The sequence below is a fragment of the Palaemon carinicauda genome, unplaced genomic scaffold, assembly GCF_036898095.1.
Source record: "Palaemon carinicauda isolate YSFRI2023 unplaced genomic scaffold, ASM3689809v2 scaffold6, whole genome shotgun sequence".
NCBI classification, from domain to species: domain Eukaryota; kingdom Metazoa; phylum Arthropoda; class Malacostraca; order Decapoda; family Palaemonidae; genus Palaemon; species Palaemon carinicauda.
Genome location: NW_027171871.1, coordinates 304,216 through 323,906, shown reverse-complemented (window position 1 = coordinate 323,906; position 19,691 = coordinate 304,216). Strand labels below are relative to the sequence as shown.

At 47.5% G+C, this 19,691-nt stretch overlaps 1 protein-coding gene across 7 annotated transcripts in view; it reads right to left on the bottom strand.

The window, feature by feature from the left end:
• The window catches only part of LOC137637239 (mitochondrial ribosome-associated GTPase 1), a 410,833-nt gene that overhangs the window by 343,281 nt on the left and 47,861 nt on the right, over window positions 1–19,691 (bottom strand). The gene's annotated exons all lie outside the window — the stretch shown is intronic.

Here is a 19,691-nt window from a genome sequence, read left to right as displayed (position 1 = left end):
GACAGAACCCCAGAGTAACTGTCGTTCATCCCAGTCCACCTTAGGAGAACGTTTTCTCCTTACGGTATCGACTGAGGTTGAAGGCGGAAGGGCTCTGCCTTTCCCCCCTAGGTTGCACTTGGTTGGGACACGTCCCTTCCTCCCTGCAGCCTAGCGATTTGTCTTACTCTTGCCCTCCCTAGCCTAAGAGAATGATTCTCCTGGCCTAGGCTAGGCTTGGGTGGATTCCATTTTATTATAGTTCAGGAAAGCACTCTGGTGCTGTACCTGATCTGAGCTAACCTTCCCTAGGTTGGAGATCGTTCTCTTCTCCCTGGGTAGGCTAGCACCCGAACAGATCCCCCTCTCTCCTGGGAGTGTAGGGTGTGTCACCACCCCTTCTGCTCCCTCCCAGGACCCTCACCCTCTCCCCACTCTGTCCCTTTGTGTTGGCTTGCCATCACACTCCTGTCCGCTGTCCTACAACTCCTCGCTTGCGGCGAGTTGTGGGATTGGCTATGCTCTTCTGCTGGGTGGCCGCTCTGCTACACTTCCCTACCTAGTTGAACTATGGGGTAGTGCCGGCGGTCGGCCTGCCGGCGGAAGACCTCCCTCTTTGAGTGTTCTCTGATCCTCCCTTGGGTTACCACAGGCACTATAGCCGGCTGCCGGCTCCCTGCTGCTGGATGATAGGCATATCCCCTCCTATCATGAGAACACTCCTTCCGGTGGAAAGTTAGTTTGGGTATTGAGTATTACCCTTCCTTACCTTCCCTCCTTACCTTTCCCTTTCTCTATCTGGTGCCGGTCCACTGCCGCCTCCGCTTGCCGGCGCTAGCCGCCGACATCTCTGGTAACCTTCCTGCCTCCTCGAATGTTGTCAGCTTAGGTCTACCAAGGCCGGCTTCCTGCCGGCTGCCGGAGGCCACCATCCTGCCGGCGATCGCCATTCCCAAGTATATTCCTGTCTCCCAGCCACTTAGCTTGTGGCCTTTGACGGGTTCACCTTGCCGGACAGGCCTCCGCTGTTCCGTCAGTCTGCCGGCACTCCTAACCGCGGCTTACAGTGGACAATCACCCCTCCCCGGCTGCCGGCCCTGTGCCGACAGTCACTATAGTGCAGCCGGGTGAACTAGCCAGTCCTTCTCTGGTATTTCATACCTTAGAATGACGACTATGGTACTCGGTTGTACAGTAAAACATTTCCAGCAGATTCTGTGCTTCCTAGTGCGGTCTCTTGCCTGGGCCAATCCTTTAAAAAAGGGAGGTTTATCCTATTTTCCCCCCTTTCTTTCCCTATATGAACTGAATAATTTCAGGTCTACACCTCTATAATTAATTCCTTAGAGGAAGCCTAAGCTTGGCTCATCCTACAGGATGCTCTCCTCTCCTCTAGAACCATATAGGTCCTATGGAATTAATTATGGGGCATAGTCACGGCAATTGGCTGGACAGGATGCACAGGTATGGTCTTCCTACTTCTTTCTAGCTCACCTATCCTGAGCTTAGATAAATGAATCTTATAATTTCCAAGTTTTTACTTATTTTAAGATTATTATAAGTCATATTACAATGACTTCTATGTACTCATTGTCTCTTTCTTTTACAGGAGGAGTACGTGAAGTGTGAGAGCTCCTTCTGCGGAGTTTGTCACCCTGACTTCTATGGGCATCGGGCGTGCCGGACCCACGCCGTCTGTGCTACGAAGAAGGGGAATCTCAAGTATTGGGACCCGCAGAGTTGTGCTATCTGCAAAAGCCTTCTTGATGAGGCGTTTGACAACCCTCCGTCCGCGGAGGCCAGGGACAATGCTAGAGAGAAACTGTGCAAGTGGGTGCGCGGTTTCCAGAAAAACGCCTCAGGGCCTTATCTCCCCAATGAGAAGATGAGGGCCCTTCTCTTTCCCAAAGCTACGGCTGACTCCGTAATCCCTAGGGATGAGATCCCCTGCGTTCAACTGGTGGTTGAACCTGACGTTTCGGCTGCTCTCCGAAAATGTCACATAGACGAAGTTGAGAAGATGTCGGACGTGTCCGACAACGCCGAGAGAACCCTCATGGGTGAGGTTGTGGAGGAAGAAGAGGATCAAGTGGAGTTCCCTGATTCGGAGGGCGAGCTTGCCCAAGCACTTCCTGTGACTCCTACCGTGGTCGAGGAACCAGTGTCCTCCACTTCTAATGCTTCACTTCCTGCGCTGCCAACCACCGAGGATACGATCCAAGTTCTGGTGGCGCTTATGGACGAGAGGTTCCGTAAGGGCCAAGAGGACCTCAAACATCACTTCATGGGCTGGAAGCAACCGAAAAAGATCTCGGTCAAGGAACTTCCTACCTGTTCGGTGTCAAACCCTTGGAGGTACGCTGAGCATACGCCAGTTACAACTGGCCGGATCTTCATAAACGACAAGTTAGGTGCCATCGCCCTCGAAGAAGTAGAGTTCTTCCCCAGCTTCGAGGCATATCCGGACTGTTACGTCCGACTCAGGTCCAAGCCGGCCTCCAAGGAGGAGACCGAACCCAAAGAAGTGATTGTGTTCGAGCACTCAAAGGCACAGGCTATGCTGGCAGATTGCCTCAAGACCCGGGGCTTCACCAATTCGAAGATGCCGGCACTAAGCAAGAAGCATCCATCCTTTCTTGCTCCCCCTACCATGACCTTTCCTTTCGTGGAAAAGGCCTTCAATGCTGTCATGAAGGCGGTGGAGGAGGGAAAATTCTGCCCTACACTGGAGGAGTGTAGGCCTCTCTCCCTTGCCCTTCCCCCCGACGATAAAAGCTGGAAAGACATCCAGCTTACATTTACGGTCGGGAAACTGGAACCTGACGTCGCAGGACGTCAGTTCAACGAAGATCTCCCTAAGTTGAACGACCACCTAATCCGTCGGGAACAGGACACCAAGAAAAGGCTAGCTGCCTCCCTATCCCTTCAAGTCCAACTTGAAGTAATGACCGGGGACATCAGGGTCCCGGATTTCTACATGGTACTCGCGAAGACCCATCTTGGAACCGTGATGAAGGACTTATATAGCTTCATCAAGGCCCGGAAAGCCTGTAGAGAGTTCGGTTTCGCCAATGCGGCGGTCAAACACGAACCCCGGAAACTAATCTCCTCCAACATCTGGGGCAAGCATCTCTTCCCAACTGCTTTGATGAAGGAGATCGTGGACAAGGCCGCCACTGAGAATCGGAACCTTCTCAACAAGTGGGGCATGTCACGTAAAAGGAAGTCCTCTCAGGATGAAGGCCCACAGCCTAAGAGGAAATCGTCTAAGCGTAGACCCCAGCAGCGTCAACCCAAACGCCAGTTTCCGGCTCCCGCTACTCCCCAGATAGTGGCACAGCCACAACAGACCTTTCAGTTGGTCCCCCAACCGGTGGTGTCCAAATCACCGGTCTTCACCCCTGCCTATGAACGCCAGTCAACTACCTTTCATACCAGAGGTAGAGGCTCCGGCAGAGACTCCTCTCGTCGTCATTCCAGAGGCAGAGGAGGAAGGGGAGCAAGCGGCCGAGGTGACAAACCCTCTGGAAACCAGAAGCAATGAAGTGCTTCCGGTGGGAGGAAGACTCCGCCACTTTCAGGATCGCTGGACCTTTGATCCTTGGGCACACAGCATCATCAAGAAGGGACTAGGTTGGAGCTGGACACAATCACCTCCAACCTTCCATCAATTCTTCCAGCCATCAACCCCCATCCTAGAAGAATATGTCCTAGAACTCTTGAACAAGAAGGTGATCAAGAGGGTAAAGTCCACCAGGTTCCAGGGAAGACTGTTTTGTGTTCCCAAGAAGGACACAGACAAGCTCAGAGTCATTCTCGACTTGTCCCCTCTCAACAAGTTCATTGTGAACAACAAATTCAAGATGCTGACTCTTCAACATATAAGAGCCCTACTGCCTCACAAGGCCTACACGGTCTCAATAGACCTGGCGGATGCCTATTGGCAAATCCCAATGAACCACCAAGCTTCCTCCTACCTAGGATTCAGGCTCCAAAGAAGAACCTACGCCTTCAGGGCCATGCCCTTCGGGCTCAACGTGGCTCCAAGAATCTTCACGAAGCTGGCAGACACAATTGTCCACCAACTACGCCTCTAAGGCGTCCAAGTGATGGCTTACCTCGACGATTGGCTGGTCTGATTGACATCGTTAGAAGAATGTTCGCGAGCCTGCAGAAAGGTGACCCAATTCCTGGAACATCTGGGTTTCAAGATAAACACCAAGAAGTCTCGCCTGTCTCCAGCTCAGAAGTTTCAATGGTTAGGAATCCATTGGAATCTTCAGTCACACCGCCTTCCCATCCCCCTGAAGAAAAGGAAGGAAATAGCCGGGTCTGTCAAAAGACTTCTCAAATCCAAACGGATCTCAAGACAACAGCAGGAGCAAGTACTCAGTTCCCTACAGTTCACCTCAGTGACAAACCCAGTGCTACGAGCACAGCTAAAGGATGCCTCAGGAGTCTGGAGACGAAACGCACCCATCGCTCGAAGAGATCTCAAAAGACCCCTACCAAACAGGCTTCGCTCACTTCTCAAGCCGTGGTCAGAAACAAGGACCATGAAAAGATCCATCCCTCTTCAACCACCGGCTCCGTCGATCAACATCCACACGAACGCATCCCTGGAGGGATGGAGGGGTCACTCCCAACAACGACAAGTTCAAGGAACATGGTCTCCCCTGTTCAAGACGATCCACATCATCATCTTGGAGGCCATGGCGGTTCTTCTCACTCTGAAGAAACTATCTCCACATCCTTCGATCCACATTCGTCTAACTCTGGAGAGCTCCGTAGTAGTCAGATGTCTCAACCGTCAGGGCTCGAGATCGCCCTACCTAAACCAAGTGCTTCTCCCCATTTTTCGCATAGCGGACAAGAAGAAGTGGCACTTGTCTGCAGTTCACCTACAAGGATTTCGCAATGTGACAGCGGGCGCTCTATCAAGGACAAGCCCCATAGAGTCGGAATGGTCCCTAGACGCAAGATCATTCTCCATCTCTCGTCAAGTCCCGGAACTACAGATCGATCTCTTCGCAACAAGCGACAACAAACAACTTCCTCGTTATGTGGCCCCTTACGAGGACCCCAAGGCGGAAGCAGTGGACGCCATGTCCCTGGACTAGAACAGATGGTCCAAGATTTACCTGTTCTCTCCACCCAACCTTCTGCTGAAAGTCCTCTCCAAGCTGAGAACCTTCAAGGGAACAGCAGCCCTAGTGGCTCCCAAGTGGCCCCGGAGCAACTGGTTTCCCCTAGTTCTGGAGCTACAGCCCAAGCTGATCCCTCTGCCGGGCCCAGTTCTCTCCCAACAGGTGCAGAAGTCGACTGTCTTCGATTCATCAAAGAAAGTCCAAGACTTCATCTCATGATTTTCTATCCCTAGCCGTTAAGAAAAGGTTCGGTATCTCGAAGAAAAGTTTAAACTTCCGAGAGGAATACAAAATAAAGTCTACCAGAAGGCAATACGAATCATCCTGGAAGAAGTGGGTGTCCTTTGTCAAGGCAAAAAATCCTACAGAAATCTCCATAGATTTTTGCATGTCCTTCTTTATTCAACTTCATGGACAAGGCTTGGCAGCCAAAACGATTTCCACTTGTAAATCGGCCTTGACTAGACCACTACTGTACGCCTTCCAAATAGATTTGTCCAACGAGATCTTTAACAAACTCCCGAAGGCATGTGCTAGACTCCATCCTGCACCTCCACCGAGACCCATCACCTGGTCCCTGGATAAGGTGCTTCATTTTGCCTCTAACTTGGACAATGAATCTTGTCCTCTGAAAGACTTGTCTCAAAAAGTAATTTTCCTTTTTGCTCTCGCATCGGGAGCTCGAGTCAGTGAAATAGTGGCATTATCAAGAGAGGAGGGCCAGATACAGTTCGCCGAAACAGGGGAACTTACCCTCTTCCCTGACCCTACGTTTCTTGCCAAAAACGAACTCCCAACCAAGAGATGGGGACCCTGGAGAATCTGCCCTCTGAAGGAAGATGTCTCTCTATGCCCAGTGGAGAGTCTTAAGGTCTATCTTCGAAGAACTTCAGTCTTTGACGGAGGACAACTTTTTAAAGGAGAAACATCGGGTAGTGACCTGTCACTTAAACAACTAAGGGCGAAAATCACCTACTTTATTCGCAGAGCGGATCCTGACAGTACACCCGCAGGTCATGATCCTAGGAAAGTCGCCTCTTCCCTGAATTTCTTCCAAGGAATGGATTTCAAAAGCCTCCGATCATTCACAGGCTGGAAATCATCTAGAGTGTTCTTCAAACACTATGAGAAGCAGGTGCACAAAATCAAGAGATTCGTGGTAGCAGCAGGTAGTGTAATGAAACCTGCTGTGTAGTACTGCGTAGAACAGTGAGTTATTTCAGGACTCTAACTCAATGGGTGCCTGTGTTGACCCTAGTGCAATACATAGTGATTTCAGATGACACTTAGTATCACATTTGGACTGTTCTTCCCCAAGGTGAAGTGACATAGATTCTCACACGTGTGCTACATGTTCTTTGACATGAAGTGTATAGTGATTTTAAAACAGACTTTCATTCCTCCAGGAACTTGTGTATAAAGGCAATAATTTTTTCCCTTTCAGATTCCACATTATCGTCTGTCAACTCATAATCTATGTCCATTATTCATTTATATTATTGTAAATAATTACCTTACTTTAATTTTGCAATTTCTTGAATAAAATAGATATCTTATTTACCATATGCGTCTTATTTCGCCTTTCCATATGAAAATAAATTGCTGTTACTGTTTTCTTTGCCCCTATTCTCATCATTATATTATGTATAATAAATCTCCTGTCTGAAATATGCTCACCAATCAGTGAAATATTGTTCCTACATAAATATCTAACCTTCTGATCTGTCCACGAGACCGACACAATCTTCGCATCCAGGTAAGTTTATCTTCATCAGGGCACTTCGAGATATTCCTCTTGTCCAAACAGGACCTCCCTGCCAGGGGGGCAGGAAGCCATGTCATTGTTATGCCACTAGTAGTGACATATAACGGAGATGTCACGGTCTCTATGGTCACCAGACCAAAGGAATATTGTTTGAAGTAGAAGGCACTTGAAATGGGGAAAACCACAATACACTAATTCTCTGGTACACTTAAATCAGGACGTCATGGCTTGACCCCAAAAATGGATTTTCAGTGAAGCGAAAAATCTGTTTTTGGGTGAGATGGCCATGATGTCCTGATGGACCCGCCCTACTGTTTCCAGTTCAGCCTGCCAGGCCCCTACCTTCCATATTGTATCGTGGAGGCTGGTAGATGCGGTGAGTTTGGAATGAAGAAGACGGACGTGACGTCATTCATGATGGCGGACAGCTATGGCTGCCGTTTGTTTACGTCACGAGGTACCGTAACAGTAACGTAGGAGGATAACTTTGCAACAGCTCCTCAGTTATCTCGCCACCTTTTTCTGCTCGAAGCGTACACGCTATGTGGGGTGCAGATGGCCACATGGCGTGTCAATGCATACGTCCCCTGTTGATATACGATATCCTAAAGGGAAACCTTTAGGGTACTCGCGCCAGAAGTTAGAATTTTGTGAAACCTTTGGTTTACTGGAATTCTCTGGGAATATCCACTGTAGTCATATATACCCTTAGGAAGCTACTAAAGGAACCTTCCATCAGGACGTCATGGCCATCTCACCCAAAAATAGATTTTTCGCTTCGCTTAAAATCCGTTTTCTGTGACTTGGAAACATCTCTGGAAGTGATGCTTCGTGCACAATTTTTTGAAATTAGAAATAACTTGCTGGTCCATGGGCTGGAGGAGAGGGGTGGTGTTAGGCGGTAGATACAGGACCTTTATGAAGGAATATTCGGCCAGAAGATGTTCCTCGAGGCCAGGAGGGTGAGCTGGAGCATTGTTCAACATCAGCATACATTTCATAGGAGAGGCGCTTTTCTTCAAAATATTTTCAGACAGTCGGACCTGAAGCAGACATTCACCCAATCAATAAAAGGTTGCCTCATTACCCAGGCTTTAGCATTCGCCCTCCTCATCACGGGAAGGTTCTCCTTAATGACTTTGTGGGCTTTGAAGGCTCGGGGAGTTTCAGAATGGTACACCAGCAGGGCTTTATCTTACAGTCCCCCCTGGCATTTGCGCAAAAAGCAGGGGTAAGCCTGTCCTTCATAAGCTTATGTCCAGGTAGCCTCTTCTCCTCCGCCGTGATGAACGTCCGACGAGGCATTTTCTTCCAGAAAAGCCCAGTTTCGTCGCAATTGAAAACTTGCTGCGAACTGTAGCCTTCCTGCAGAGTCAACTCGTCAAACGTTTTAACATAGGCTTCGGCAGCCTTCGTGTCCGAGCTGGCTGCCTCCCCATGCCGTACCACTGAATGAATACCAGTCCTTTTCTTGAATTTCTCGAACCACCCCCGAGAAGCCTTGTACTCTGGGGGTTCCTGCTTGGATGTTCTTTCTCCTGCCCCTTCTTCGGCCTAAGAACGCACGAGATCACCGAAAATGGCGGAGGACTTCTGGCAATTTGTAGTCTCGGTGATGGTGTCTCCTGAGATCTCTTTGTCTTTGATCCACACAAGAAGCAGCCTCTCCATCTCGTCATGCACGTGGGTTTTCTTGTTGGAGAAAACAGTGACGCTCTTAGAAGGTGTCGCTGCTTTGATGGCCGCCTTCTGCTTCAGGATGGTGCCTATCGTAGACGGACTCCGGCCATACTCCTTGGAGATCACACTTGAACGCATGCCAGACTCGTACTTTTTCATGATTTCGAGTTTCGTCTCCATCGAGAACATCGTCTTCTTTTTCTTTCCTTCCGCAACATTCTTGGGACCCATGGCTACAGTATTAAACTCAATAATACACTATGTACTTTATATACTATGTAGTAAACACTAATACAGTACAGAACACAGTAAAGAATGTTTAATAACGATAACATGTGGCATACGAATGAATTCAACACTACGTAAATCAAGCGGAAAGCACAAGAAGTCAATGTTAAAGATACCGCAGTAGGAACGAAAAGAGAGAGAGAGATGAACACCCGTGCGTAAGCAAGGTGGGATAGTTGCCAACCAAAAGGAAAGCAGGATCTTATGGCAGCAGCTAGCATCTGAGTAGGAAGATAACCAATGGGTGAGCGGGAGGCTGTAAGCAAGTTTACCCAAGTTCAAAGTCTGACGGCGTGCGAATTTTAAAATTACTCTTGGCGACGAGTTGGGATCTCGTAAGCTTTTCGTATCCTGAAAATTTTTTCGTATACTGGGGCATAAAAATCTTCGTATCGCTTTTCATACCCTCAATTTTTCGTAAGCAGAAACTTTCGTATCCAGAGGTATCACTGTATTCGCTATTAGTTTCATCATGTCGCAATCTTCAGCCTCGCCTTATTCTGGAAAGCTGAGTACCATATTCTTGTATTGTATAAATCAGCTCTGGCCGTAAAGTAACGCCGTTTTATCTTAAAATACCGTGTTTTGTGGCGGAGCTGTTGCCTTAACCGGAGGCGTCATGACGCTGACGCTATTGTTCGCATCGCATGCTTTATTCAGTTAGCCAGAACAACCTTCCCGGTTTCATAACTAATTATCAGCATTAGTAATTTAGTCTTCATTGCTAGGAATTAGTTATATTATGCCGATAGTATTCGTTTTCGGCGAGTGTAGGTAGCCGAATTCACGTGCTAGATTGCTAGCCTAGCCCCTAGGCTCGATAGCCTGGGCATTTTAGTTTACTTTCATGCATGATATAATAAATGTTCCTAGTGTTAATTTACAAAATGAAGATGTTAGGCATTTATACATATAAGATTCAGTGATTGCACATGTTTTTTCCTCCTTCTAAGATATATACAAGGGGTTTCGATGATCTTGGTAGTCGACTCCCTCGCCCCTAACCTAACGCTTAGGGCTTTTGTATACTTTCTCACCTCCCCGGTTACCTTCGAACTAAGGTAATCTCTCCTCCCTCTGAGGTAACCTAGGCTACATCCTAGCCCTCCTTACCTTAAATCGTATTCAAGTAAGGTTAGGCTAAGATTTTCTTTCCCCACTCAAAGCCATAGTTCATGAGCTTTGAGTTTGGGACAGAACCTCAGAGTACCAGTCATTTGCCCCCAGCTACCCCATTAGGTGAATGAACTTTCCTTTTGGTTCCCACTGGTCGACAAAAAGGGGGGGGGGGGGGAACTCTGCCCTTCCCCCCCTAGACCACACCTGGTAGGGTTACGACCCTTCCTCCCTGTGGCCTAGCGACTTGTCCTACACCTGCCTTCCCTGGACTATGGGATATTTTCCCCTATCCTAAGTTAGGCAGGCCCTGGTATTCTGTTTCTTTATAGTTTAAGACAGCACGTCCGTGCTGCTCTTTCACTGTACTAACCTACCCTAGGCTGGAGAACGAATTCTTCCTACACCTAGGATAGTGCCGGTACTGAAACAGAAGCCCCCCCCTGGAGTGTCGGCGAGGGCTCACGCCTTCCCCTACACTCCTTCTCAGGACCCTCTCCCATACCCCTCTGTCTTTTGGTGATGGCCTAGCCATCACACCTCTGTCCACCGTCCTATAACTCGACTGAGTGCCGGCGGGTTATGGGGTCGGCCAGGTCCTCTCGTTGGTTAGTCCGAATTGCTAGGCTTCCCGCATTAGTTGAACTATGGGATAGCGTACGACAGGTCGGTCTGCTGGCGGAAGACCTCACTATCTTAGAATGTTCTTCGGTCCTCCCTTGGGCCGCCACCCGCAACTCTAGCCGACTGCAGGCTCTGTTGCGGCTGGATGGAAGTTTGCCATTCTCTCCCTTCCATTTGAACCCTCCTGGAAGAAGACGAGGTTAGGGTAGTGAGCTACCGTCCTTCCCTCCTCCTTCTTCTATACTTTCTCTCTATCTCAATCAGTGCCGGTCCACTGTCACACTACTCTGCCCGCAACAGCCATCATCCTGAGGTTTCGCCCTTTCTCCGCCACATAGACTGATGGCTGGGAGGGGTTCCCCCTCAACTGGAGATTCGCCGGCGCCCAGTGTGCTTCCGACATGCCGGCGTGCTGCCGGAACCACCTAAATCATATTACATCAGTGGACTGTCACTTCTACCCTGCCTGCAATGCGTCGGCAGTGTCTATTGTATAGCTATAAATGATAGCCAGTACATCTATGGTAGAGTACATACCCTAGTCAGAAAACTATGGTGTATAGTTGTGCAGTAAATACTTTCTAGCATACTCTGTGCATCCATGCGCAGTCCCTTGCCGGGACCTACCTGAATTGGGGATAAACTATTCTCCTTTTCCATTTAGCCTAACGAACTCAGCTCTCTCCCTCTCACCATTACTAATACCCCAGAGGAAGTACAAGCTGTGCTAATTACCCATTTTGGATATCCTTTCCCCCTCCTTAAGGCGTTCTCAAGAAGGCCCTAAAATTAGTTATGGTGTGAGGTCACGGCAATTGGCTGGGCGGGATGCACACGTATGTCTCTTTTCTGCTTCATTTCCAGCTTACCTATCCTAAGCTTACACTTGGAAAGGAATCTTATATTGTAATTGAAATTACTTTAAGACTAATCTAAGATTACTTTAAGACAATGATATAGACTTCTGTATACTCATGTACCCCTTTCTTCTTTATAGGATTAGTACCTCCGGTGTGAGAGCGCCTTCTGCAGCGTTTGGCGCCCGGACTTTTATGGCCATCTGGCGTGCCGAACCCACGCCAGCTGTTCCGTTTCCCAAGGACTTCTCCGTTATTGGGACCGCAGGTCTGCACCGTCTGCAAGGACCTGCTCAACGAGTCGTTCAAGGCAACCCCCGTCTGCGGAAGCCAGGGACATCGCTCGCGAGAAACTATGCAAATGGGTGCGTGGTTTCCAGAAGAACGCCACGGGGCCCTATCTCCCTAGTGAGAAGATGAGAGCTCTGCTCTTCCCCAAAGCATCTGTGGATGCTGTCATCCCAAAACAGGAGATCCCCTGCGTCCAACTGTCGGTCGAACCAGACGTATCGGACGCAGTTCAAGACTTCCATCTTGACGAGGTGGAACGGATGTCGGAAGTGTCGGACACCACCGAGAGGACACCTGATGGCCGAGGGTCGAGAGGAGGAGTCTAAGGAGGCTCCTGACTCCGAGGGTGAAGGCACCCCTGCCCCCTCTATCACTTCCGTTGCTGCTTCGGAACCCGTCCCCTCTACCTTCTCCAATCCTACACCTGCAAGAGTGGACACCCCCGTGGGTAACCTCCAAGCCTTGGTGGCGACCCTGGACGAGAGGATTCGCCAGAGGGACAAGGATTTCCAGAGGGAAATCCTACGCTTGTCGAAGCAGACCCCGAGGAAGATCACCGTGAAGGATCTTCCCCCATGCTCTGTGACGAACCCATGGAGGCATGCAGAACACATGCCGATCACGAGCGGACGTATCTTCGTCAATGACAAGATAGGCGCCGTTCCCCTTGAAGAGGTGGAGTTTTCACCTAGCTTTGAGGCTTATCCGGACTGTTACATCCGTCTCAAGTCCAAGCCAGTTTCCAAGGAGGAAACCGAGCCTAAGGAGGTCATCGTCTTCGACCACGCATAGGCTCAATCTCTCCTGGCTGGCCGCCTGAAGAGTAAGGGCTTCACCAACTCCAAGGGGCCGGCCCTAAGCAAGAAACGCCCGTCTTTTCTTGCTACTGCCACAATGGTATTCCCCTTCGCAGAGAAATCCCTGTTGGCAGTGTTGAAGGCGATGGAGGAATGGAAACCCTGCCCTACATTGGAGGAATGTAGGCCCCTCTCCCTCGCCCTCCCTCCCGACGACAAGAACTGAAAAGACATTCAGTTAACTTTCTCTGTGGGAAAGTTGGAGGCTGACACCGCTGGACGGCAGTTCAACGAGAACCTCCCCAAGCTCTCCGAATACCTTCTGCGTCGGGAGCAGGACACGAAAGAGAGGCTGGCTGTCTCCCTTTCCCTTCAAGTCCAGATGGAGACGATGGCTGGGGACACACGGACCTCAGGCTTCTACATGGTCTTGGCTAAGACCCAACTTGCCACCCTGACGAAGGACTTCTATAACTTCATCAGGGCCCAGAGAGCCTGCAGAGAGTTCGTGTTTGCAGATGCCACCGTCAAACATGAACCCCGGAAGCTGATTTCCTCCAACATCTGGGGGAAAGATCTCTTCCCCAACGACCTCGTGAAAGAGATCGTCGACAGAGCCGCCATGGAGAACCGGAACCTTCTCCATAAGTGGGACATGTCGAAGAAGAGGAAATCTCCTCAGGATGAGGGCCCCCAACCTAAGAAGAAGACCAACAAGCCCAGACCTCAGCAGCGTCAGGCTAAGCGCCAGTTTCCGGCACCCGCCACTCCCCAGTTGGTGGCTCAGCCCCAACAAACCTTTCAGTTGGTACCCCAGCCGGTGGTGGCTCAGTCACCAACCTTCACGCCGGCCTACGAAAGGCGGTCGACTACCTTTCATCCCAAAGGTAGAGGCACCGGCAGAGACTCCTCTCGACGTCCCTCCAGAGAGAGAGGAGCAAGGGGAGCAAGCGGCTGAGGTGATAAACCCTCGGGAAACCAGAAGCAATGAGATGCTTCAGGTGGGAGGAAGACTCCGCCTCTTCCAGGATCGTTGGACCTTCGATCCTAGGGCTCACAGCATCATCAAGAATGGACTAGGGTGGAGCTGGGTAACACCACCACCAGCTTTCCACCTATTCTTCCAACACTCCACCCCCGTCCTGGAAGAATACATCCAAGAACTCTTGAACAAGAAGGTGATCAAGAGGGTAAAGTCCACCAGGTTCCAAGGAACACTATTCTGTGTTCCCAAGAAGGACTCCGACAAACTCAGAGTCATTCTGGACATCCCCTCTCAACAAGTTCATAGTGAACAACAAGTTCAAAATGCTGACTCTTCAGCACATAAGAGCCCTGCTGCCTCAAAAGGCATACAATCTCGATAGACATGGTGGACGCCTACTGGCACATTCCAATGAATCGCCAGACCTCCTCCTACCTAGGATTCAGGCTTCAAAGAAGACAGTACGCCTTCAGAGCCATGCCCTTCGGGCTAAACATAATCCCAAGGATATTCACAAAGCTCGCAGAGACGATCGTCCAACAGCTACTCTTACAAGGTGTCCAGGTGATGGCTTACCTGGACGATTGGCTGGTTTGGGCAGCATCCATAGAAGAATGCCTGCAAGCTTCCACAAAGGTAACCCAATTCTTGGAACATTTGGGCTTCAAGATCAACACCAAAAAGTCTCGACTTTCTCCAGCTCAGAAGTTCCAATGGCTAGGAATCCATTGGGACCTTCAGTCACACCATCTTTCTATTCCTCTGAAGAAAAGAAAGGAAATAGCAGGGTCTGTCAAGAGACTCCTAAAATCCAAATGGATTTCAAGACGACAACAGGAAGGGGTTCTCAGTTCGCTTCAGTGACAGACCCAGTGCTGCGAGCACAGCCAAAGGATGCATCGGGAGTCTGGAGAAGATACGCATCAATCACTCGAAGAGATCTCAAGAGACCTCGGCCGACCAGGCTTCGATCACTCCTAAAGCCATGGTCAGAGGCATAGAACCTGAAAAGATCGGTACCTCATCAACCACCGCCTCCATCGGTCGTTATCCACACGGATGCATCACTAGAAGGATGGGGGGTCACTCCCACCAACGACAAGTTCAAGGAACATGGTCTCCCCTATTCACGACGTTTCACATCAACATCTTGGATACCATGGCGGGCCTTCTCACTCTGAAGAGGCTGTCCCCACGTCCCTCAGTCCACATTCATCTGACTCTGGACAGCGATTCGTGGTCAGATGTCTCAACCGTCAGGGCTCAAGATCGCCCCACCTCAACCAAGTGTTGCTACCCATCTTCCGCCTAGCGGACAAGAAAAGATGGCACCTCTCAGCAGTTCACCTATAAGGATTCCGCAAACTGACGGCGGATGCTCTATCCAGGACAACTCCGAAAGAGTCAGAATGGTCCCTAGACGCAGATTCATTCTCCTTCATCTCCCGACAAGTCCCGGAACTGCAGATCGACCTCTTTGCAATGAGCAACAACAAACAACTTCCTCGCTACGTGGCCCCATACGAGGATCCCCGAGCGGAAGCGGTGGACGCCATGTCCCTGGATTGGAACAGATGGACAAAAATTTACCTGTTCCCTCCACCCAACCTTCTGCTGAAAGTCGTCACCATTCTGAGATCTTTCCAAGGAACAGCGGCCCTAGTGGCACCCAAGTGGCCCCGAAGCAACTGGTTCCCATTAATCCTGGAGTTACAAACCAAGCTAATTCCCCTGCCGGACCCAGTTCTAACCCAGCAAGTTCAGAAGTCGACTGTCTTCGCTTCATCAAAGAAAACCCGAGACCTTCATCATGATTTTCTCTCCCTAGCCGTCAAGAAGAGGTTTGGGACCTCGAAAAAATGCTTAGACTTCTGAGAGGAATACAAAACAAAATCTACCAGAAGGCAATATGAGTCATCTTGGAAGAAATGGGTGTTCTTTGTCCAGGCTAAAAACCCTACAGAAATTTCAATGGATTTTTGTTTGTCCTTCTTCATTCACCTTCATGGACAAGGCTTGGCAGCCAACACGATTTCCACCTGCAAATTGGCCCTGACAAGACCCTTACTATATGCCTTCCAAATAGACCTGTCTAGTGACATCTTTAACAAGCTGCCGAAGGCATGTGCTAGACTTAGACCTGCACCCCCACCGAGACCCATTTCCTGGTCTCTCTACAAGGTGCTCCACTTTGCCTCAAGTTTGGACAATGAAACTGTCTCTCTGCAAGATTTGACTCAATAAGCGATTTTCTTATTTGCTATCGCCTCGGGAGCCCGAGTCAGTGAAATTGTGGCATTATCAAGAGAAGAGGGCCAGATCCAGTTCGCAGAAACAGGCGAGCTTACCCTCTTTCCTGACCCAAAGTTTCAAGCTACCCACTAAAAGGTGGGGCCCCTGGAGGATCTGCCCTCTGAAGGAAGATGTCTTTCTGTGTCCAGTGGAGAGTCTAAAGGTCTATCTTCAAAGAACTTCAGACTTTGGCGGAGGACAGCTCTTTAAAGGAGAAACATCGGGGTCCGACTTGTCACTCAAACAACTAAGGGCGAAGATCACCTACTTTATTCACAGAGCGGATCCTGACAGTACACCCGCAGGTCACGATCCCAGGAAAGTCGCCTCTTCTCTGAATTTCTTCCAGTCAATGGACTTCAAAAGTCTTCGTTCTTTCACAGGCTGGAAGTCTTCAAGAGTGTTTTTCAAACACTACGCGAAGCAGGTGCATGAACTGAAGAGATTCGTGGTAGCTGCAGGTAGCGTGCTAAAACCTGCTGCTTAGTGCTGCGTAGAACAGTGAGTTATTCCTGACTCTAACTCTAAGGTTGTCTGTGTTGACCCTAGTGTGCAACATAGTGAAATTAGTGCCACCTTGTGACACTATAGACTGTTCTTATACAAAGGTGAAGTCACATAGACTAAAACACGTGTGCCACATGTTCTTAACATGAAGTGTATATAAGACATTCTAGAAAGACTTTATAGTTCCTACGGAACTAATGTCTGTAATGGCAAGGAAGTGGTAACATAGTACATGTTTATCTGAAGTGACATGTAACGGAAATGTCACAGGTCTCTGTGGTCATCAGACCAAAGGAATATTGTCTAGAAGTCGAAGGCACTACAAAAGGGAAAATTCCACGATACATTAATTCTCTAGTACACTTCCATCAGGACGACATGGCCTGAGCCAAAAAAACAGATTTTGAGCGAAGCGAAAAATCTATTTTTGGGTGAGATAGCCATGTCGTCCTGATGGACCCGCCCTTGTTCTCTATTCAGGCCTTGACAGGCCCCTCCCAATCTTATTGTATCATGGAGGCTGGCCTAGACGCCAGAAGGAATGAGGAAGGCCCACAACGGTGACGTCAACCAAGATGGCAGCCAGCATGGCGGCGGTTATGACGTCACTGAGTACCGTAACAGTAACGGAGGAGGAGAACTTAGTAACGGCTCCTCCCATAACTTGCCACACTTCCCCCTCGAAGCGTAAACGATATGTGGGGTGCAGATAGCTATGTGGCATGTCAAGCATATGTCCCCTGTTATTATACGATATCTTAAAGGGAAACCTTATGGGCACTCGCACCAAAAGTTAGAATTCTGTGAAACCTTTAATTTAATTCTCTGGGAATATCTACTGTAGTCAAATATACCCTAAGGAAGCTACTGAAGGAACCTTCCATCAGGACAACATGGCTATCTCACCCAAAAATAGATTTTTCGCTTCGCTCAAAATCCATTTATTCATTATGACTGAAGTGTATTAAAAACATTAATATTCATCAAGGCAAAAAAAAAAAACATACAATAAAGTAATATAACTCTGTAGTGGTTTGCAGACTGTAGTCTGATGTAGCATGAAGACAGCTTAGTGTCAGAAGATTGACCACACTCTAGCTTCTCACTAAACAAAAAATACAGCATAAGTAAACTGGCAAGAATGAACTGAGCACCACTCTTTGATTTTAAAATAGGCAAGAGGACCCAGCTAGAATCTCAAAACTTTCTAATATTCCATCTTGAGTATACCGTCTCTCTTCCACAGTACTCGGCACAAAGTTGTTCAGAACAATGAAATAGCTCTATCTGCTTTACTTTACTTTACTTTGATGGCTACTTTTCTGGTCCCATACAGCATGAGAACCCCACTCTCTACAGGACCTTCGCTGTTGTTTTACCTTGTTTGTTCAGAGTATTTATCGTTTCAGATCACGTATTGTTCCTTTACTGTTAAATCGTTGCTGTTGTAAGATTGTTTAAATAAGAGTCTTTAGTTTCCTCTTGAAAGCCTTAAGTCTTCAATCATTCAAATGTTTCGTGGGAGCTTATTATATAGTCTCAGGGCGGCATATTTAAAGGCGCTGGAGCCTAAAGTGGACATATATCTAGGTTTCAACAGTTTGAAGCCATCTATAACTTTTCTTGTGTCGAAACGATTTGTTAGCTGCACAATATGTAGCAATTCTCTCAAGTATTTTGGACGACCGGTTCTGATAACTTGGTGGGTTAGTGCACATATTTTAAATTCAATTCTTGCTTTAATCGGCAGCCAGTGTAAATCGATTAGTATAGGGGGTGATTTTTTTCTCTAGGTGGGACACCTTTTATGTCTTGCTCCTCTGTTTATTAAGTTTTGTAATTTCTTAAGTTGCACTTTTGGTAAATTGTAATAGATAGTCGCAGTAGTCAATCATGGTAATAATAGAGTTGCAGTAGTCAATCCTGGTAATAACACAGTTTATCACAAGTTTTTTTTACAGAATTTTCATCCAGGTACAGTACTTTTTTAGAAACCCAATATTTCTCAGATGATAACCAGCAGTTTTTATTGCATTATTTATTTGGACATTTAGAGATAGATTACAGACAAGAAATACACCTATATCTCAAACTTTACTAGATATCGGCACTGAGTCATTATATATGTTCATCTAAATATCACCCAAGTTCCTCACGCTGTTTCTCTTACCCACCACCATGAATTCAGTTTTGTTATCATTTAATTTTAGTTGTTTAAATGTCATCTATTTTTTAACAATATCAAGGATTCGGTTTAGAGTTTCAGTAGTGTCATCTATATAACTTATGGAGAAGTAAAATTGTGTGCCATCTGCAAATAGTTTGAACTTCACGCCATGCCTTTGTGGCATTTTCAATAGACCAACAGTATAGATGCAGAATCAGATTGAGCCAAATACACTCCCCTGAGGTACCCCTCTGTTTAAGGGTTCATATGATGAATAAGAGTTTCCAATTTGTACACAATAATTTCTACCAAGTCTTTAAAGTATTCGAAGGCTTGGTCTTCAACGTCGATGGAACATAGATCATTTAGTAGCATTTCATGCACAACTGTATCAAAAACAGCACTGACATTGAGCACTATTAAAATATCACATTTATTTTCATCCATCATTTCCAGCATATCATTTATAACAGAGCAGATGGCTGTCTCCGTATAGTTATCTGTAAGCAGATTGGTTGTCAGGCAAAGCTTCTATTACTTCTAAGTGACTGACTAGTTATTCAAGAATTACATATTCAAGCACTTTTGAAACAAAGGATAGATTCGAGATAGGTCTATATGAGCTTAATTCCTGGTAGTCCAGTGCATTTTTTAGAACTGGTGTGACTATAGCCATTTTCTCAGGTTTAGGAAACTTACATTCATCAATGCTTGCATTTGCTATTCTTATTATTATTTTGGCTAGACTAGAAAAGTTTCTCTCTCCAATTACTTCAGATATTGGCATAGGATCGATCTTGTAGTTTGTTTTCTTTGTTCTCTTGATAATTCGGGTGATGTCACCTTGTGTTATGTTGTTAAATCGTATTAATTTTGTCTATGTGCCTGGTGTATCATTAATCTGACGTTGAGTATTTACAAATGACCTGGTTACATTTTCAATTTTGTTTTTAAAGAATACTAGAAAATTATTTAATAGTTCCTGGTCACTGTATCCATCAGGTAATTTCTTTTCTTTTATATTTCCCATTATACCATTCAGGAGACGATATAACTTATTTATGTCTGTAGCTGCTTCGAGGATCTTTCTCTTATAGTATTCAATTTTTTCCTTCTTAGTAGGTAGTATTGACACGCAGCAGTTTTGTATTCTACCCAAGTACTTTCAGTTTTTAACCTATTTCACTTTCTTTCTT